Source organism: Dama dama, chromosome 11, assembly GCF_033118175.1.
Source record: "Dama dama isolate Ldn47 chromosome 11, ASM3311817v1, whole genome shotgun sequence".
Taxonomy (NCBI): Eukaryota; Metazoa; Chordata; class Mammalia; order Artiodactyla; family Cervidae; genus Dama; species Dama dama.
Window position 1 is genome coordinate 5,277,127 of NC_083691.1, and position 5,615 is coordinate 5,282,741.

The following is a 5,615-nucleotide window of genomic DNA, read 5'->3' on the forward strand; positions in this document are numbered from 1 at the left end:
AAGAGGCGGTCTCCTCGCGGGCCTCCGCATCATCACGAGCTCACGGTCAGCAGAAGTAAACTTCCAAAGGTGCCCTGTGTGAGCCACACGTGCGCCTGCAACACGAGTCAGGTGGCTCCTCTGGCGAACCATCTTTTGTTTCTCCACTTGGCATTTCTGCACCACGTGGAAGGCCCGTTCCACTTCCTGCGGGAGGACTCTGCCAGTCATTGGGGTAGTGGCTTGCTTCAGTCTCACAAAAGCACCAGTCCCTTTCAGTCTCCAGCCATATGCAGAGGGCCAGTTCTAGAACCTGCTACCGTGCGTGGGGCTGTGACTCTGACTCCCAGCCCCCAAAGCACAATTGGGTTCTGGCCCTGTCATGGGCAACTCGGCTTCAACCATTGGCAATGACAGCCTTCTCCCAAGGCCTGGATACCGTATTTCCCTTTCTTGTCTTGGTGGACAACGCCTTCCTCCATGTCTGGAGCGTGTATGTGTGTGAGCGTGCTGTCTCGGCTCTCTTGACTGGAGGTCCATTGGCAGCCACAGGCCTTGGGTGAACCATGTCATCTCTCTGCTTCTCAATTTCCCCATCAGGAAAATGGGTTTGTTAAAATAAAAAACAAATGAAGGCCAGCCTTGAACGTTCCCTGGGTAGACAAAACCAGTTTTGTAACCAAGCAGGACCCTATGGGGCCTTCCCAGAACAGACCCCAACCACCCCCCCCGCCATGTCCTCCACCTGCCTCTTGTCTGCAGAAAAACCACTAGCATCCTAGGCCTTCCCCAAGTCCTATGTGAGTGAAAGTCGCTCAGTTGTGTCCAACTCTTTGCCACCACATGGACTGTACAGTCTATGGAATTCTCCAGGTTAGAATACTGGAGTGGGTAGCCTTTTCCTTCTCCAGGGGATCTTCCCAACTCAGGGAGCAAACCCAGGTCTCCCAATTGCAGGCGGATTCTTTACCAGCTGAGCCACAAGGGAACCCCAAGTTCTAAAGAGTACATTAAATCAGAGAAGTGAGAAAATGCAGAAAGAAAAACAGTCAAGCAAGACAAAATAATAGTTTAGCTATTAAAGTCAAGGACCTTTAGTTCCTCCTCCAGGGCTATAGTTAACATTCTGAGCTGTGTCCTTTGAGCTGTTTTGCAGATACCCAAATCCCCACCAGGTGGAAGAAGTTAACTGTCTGCTGCCCACAAGCACACAGACTCCAGGCCAGTTAGAACTGGCAGGTTGATGCTGTTGACTCCTGATACCTCACCACCAACCAATCAGAAGAATGTCGGAGTGCTGATCACGCATCGCACGACCCCCTCCCTCAACCCTGTCTTTAAAAACCCTTCCCTGAAAGCCTTTGGGGAGTTAAGGACTTTTAAGCACTGCTTGTCCTGGATTTCTTGCTTGGCACCTGCAATAAACGCTCCATTTTCCTTCACCACAACCTGGTGTCAGTAGATTGGCTTTGTTACGTTCAGACAAACAGACTCAGCTTTGGTTTGGTGACAGTTCAGCCATACAAACAAAATTTAATGTAGCTTATTTTGCAAGAGTAACTTGACTGGGGTCATTCCTTCCTTCTGCCTCTGGAAATCATAAGCATAGCTGAAACTGTTTCCCAGAAGTGGTCTGAAGGAACCAATTCCCTATTACTTAAGAAAATCCCAACATTATTAATATAACCAATCACAGCAAAGAATACAGCCTCTCACCGTCCGAGCTGCTTTATAATAATGCACCCTGAGCCTTATTCTGTGTTATGCTTTGCGAACTCTTTGTTCAAGAACTGTCTTTTGCACAATCAATTTTTACTATTAACAGTTGTCACTTCAACTATTCATGGGCTCCCATGTGGTGCAGTGATAAAGAATCCACCTACCGATGCAAGAGACACAGGTTTGATGCCTGGGTCAGGAAGATCCCCTGCAGTAGGAAATGGCAACCCACTCCAGTACTCTTGCCTGGGAAATACTGTGGACAGAGGAGCCCGGAGGGCTACAGTCCATAGGGTCATGAAGAGCTGGACACGCTGAGCAGGCGCGCGCACACACACGCTTTTAATGATTCGTGGGTTTACTCCTACTATTTCTGCAGTTTTGACAGGTTGTGTAAAGCCTTACTCCTATTCAAGATATATAACCAAACCTTGTTTAACTTTGCACTATCTAGCTGCGGCCAAATCAGATCAGAAAAGCAAATACCAGAATACAATACCACGGTTTTCCTCGGGTGAGGGGTTATGGTTGATTTTAGTTTTGTGTGCATGTTTGTGTGTATATATTTTCTGCAATGAGCATGGGTTACACCTGGGATTGGGAAACTAGCAATAAATACTCTTAAAATGTCAAGCACCTGGTCACAAGTGCTGAGCACCAACTTGTGTTCAACAAAAGCTTAAAGACCTAAGCGGGGATGAACCAACAATTTTTGCAGGCAGTGGGGCTGGCTAAGGGGATGGGGGAGGAGGGCCACGTTGGAAAGCTATGTTTCCTGTGTTCCTGTGAACTTGACCTTGTGGGGCAATGGTGAAGACGGGGGCAAGAATCCCAGAGTTCTGCCTCACCTGGTTCTGAGAAAACCAAGGCTGAGTCTCAACCCCACTGCTCATTCAGCAACGACAGATGCTTCCTGCACATGGCAGAGTCGGCCGAACAAGCAGCCACAGCCCTGCCCTCACCGGGCTCATGGCTCAGCTCTAGAGACAAACATCAAGCAGGTGACTGCAAAACCTGCTCCATAGTTGCGGTTGTGGTCCATGCTTTCCACGGAGAACATTGAGGAGCTGGCCTGGTCCAGCTGTGGGAGAGGACCAGGGCATGCTGGGAAGAGTCAGCCGGGCAGAGGGCGGGGTCTGGGAGGGCGTGTGGGCCTGGGGCTTGGTGGGAGCATGTAGGGTTAGATGAGAGCTGGTTGGGGGTGGGCTGGTTTGCTTGTGAAAGATGGGCTCCCTTTGCTGTCCCTCACCAGTGGCTAGCCTTGTGCCAGAGCAACAAGAATACCAAAAATAAGGACTTCCTGGTGGTCCAGTGGCTAAGACTCTTGAGTTCTCAATGCAGGGGGCCCAGGTTCAATCCCTGGTCAGGGAACTAGATCCCACATGCCACAACAAAGATCAAAGATCCTGAGTGCCACAACTAAGACTGGCACAGTCAAATAAATAAATATTAAAAAAGAGAAGAAGGGACTACCAGTGGTTCCAACTCTGAGCAGCCAACACAGGGGCTGTGGCTTTGATCCCTGGTTGGGGAACTAGGATCCCACATGCCATGCAGCGTGGCCAAAAGATAATAATAATAATAATAATAATAATTTTTTTAAAAGAAGAATACAAAAAATAATGGAAATTCCCTGGCAGGCCAGTGGTTAGGACTCTGAGCTTTCACAGCCAAGGGCCAGGGTTCAATCCCTGGTCAGGGAACTAAGATCCTAACCTGTACAGCATGCCCCCCTCCCCAAAAAAGTGTCAGTATTAAATATATACAAATATACACACACAAAAATAGGCTTCCCAGGTGGCACTAGCAGTAAAAATCCTTCTGCCAATGCAGGAGACGTGGGTTCCATCCCTGGGTGTGGAAGATCCCCTGGAGGAGGAAATGGCAGCCCACTTCAGTATTCTTGCCTGGAAAATTCTACGGACAGGGGAGCCTGGTGGGCTACAGTCCATGAGGTTGCAAAGAGTCGGACACGACTGAGCACACATGCACATACAAAAAATATAGTTAACATAGCTGGCCCTGTGAGAAACAGATGCCAAATAGGCCAATGCAGAGACGAAGAAAACAGAACTGGCACCTCCTCAGAGCCGGGCCTTATGCCAGGCCCTCTCTGTGCCTTGAGCATGGCAGCCTCACCATGGGATTTCCCTGATGAGAGTTCATTAAGATACTCCATCGTTCTGCTGCCTGGTAGCCACTGTGTTTGGCCAACTGCTTGCAGAGACCTGAAACGGACTCGAGCCCCTTCACACACCCTAGAGAGCAGCCTCTTCACCAGCAAACACATGCTCTTGTGATCAAGTCTCCCCCCTGCCTTCTAGTGCCTCAATGTCTTGAGTGCCCTAGAAATAAGACCCCCGTAGGGCTGAGCAAACCCTACTCTTTTGGCTTGAATTAACCAATCCAGCCCTCGTCTGGGAACCCCAAAGCACTCCACCCAGGGATCCTGATAAAGGACTACGCCCCAGGACCTGCCTCTCTCGCTTCTCCACACCCTGCCTAGACCTCCTGCGTGACCCCTCCAGGCGTGCGGTGCACCTCCTCCGGGACCTGTGAGTAATAAATTTCTCTACTTCCATTTCTGTTGTTGACCCTCCACTGGCCATCAGTTGCCCTGTCTTCACTCACATACGTTAATTTCACAAAGTCACAACGTCCCCCCTAACAGCTGGGGAGTAGGGAAACATGGCAGTCAGTCACTGTTAACTCGCCCTGGCGCTTGGTCCCCAACCTTGTCACGCCCTCTGTGAACGTGTGACTGCCCTAGTCTGAGCTTCCCTGTAAGCTCAGTTGGCGGGGGTGGGGGTGGGGGGTGGTGCTTTCTCATGCTGATCCAGCCGCCCTTCATCCACTTCCCTCTGCCCAGGTCCTCAGGACTCAGGAGGCCCAACCACCCCCCTCCAACCCCTCATCATCCCCTCTCCGCTCCACCCCCCAGCAGAACCGTCCTGTAACCCTTGCTGAAATCTGGTTAATGCTTCGGAAGTGACATAAACAGTGACTTCGCCTGACGTCTCCACGTTAGTCTCTCCTGCATCATATTTCAGTTTCATCAAATATTCATGGCGGGCTCACAGTGCAGCAGGAGCTAGGCTTGCAGAGAGACTTGATGCCTTGAGGGAGTTTCACAACAGGAATGGGTCGGTACCTGCCTTCTTGGACCAGGGGCACAGGTGGAATCCAGCAGACAGGGTCCCTTCTTCCCAGCTCCTCTAGGGCTCAGTCAAAAAGTCATCGCACGACTTCTGCCCACCATGTAAGGGGCAGGTTGAGGAGGTCAGGAACTTGCTGGCCAGAGGCAGTGGGGGACCACTGAAGGCTCAGGGTTGTGTTAAGAAATTCGGGGAGGGAGGGATAACGTGGAGGGCCAACAGGGGCAGGGCTCAGCCTGTGCCCAGGCAAGAGGACTGGACCCACGTGGTGGAGGCAAGGGTTGAGCACCCGGGCCTGGTGCAGAGGTGACGGCGTGCTCTTAGGTGACCGCACACGAGGCTGCAGAACCGGTTCTAGTTTCCGACCCGGGTCACGGGGCTCAGGAGTCTGACCCGCGTCTATGCCCAAGCACCCCACCCCGACCTTGCAGTCCTGGGGGATCATTCCGACGCCCCCCCACCGCCACCCCAGGCAGGCAGGTGCGGAGATGCGGGCAGAAGGAACCTTCTCGGAGGCCGCCCGACATCTGGAGACTTCTGCAGCCAGTTGCGAAACCGATTGGCTTTTGGCTTTTGCAGCAAATAATAAAAAACAACCCGGCGTCGCGGCAGCGGGTCGACGTGCCTCGGCCGCCTTCCAGGCCCGGCGGGAGGGCCCGGCCAAGCCCACGCATGCGCGGCGCTCTCAGCCACCAACCAGGACTACAACTCCCGCCGTGCCACGCGCGCGCGCAGCCCCGCCCCCCGCCGCGCCGCGTGCCT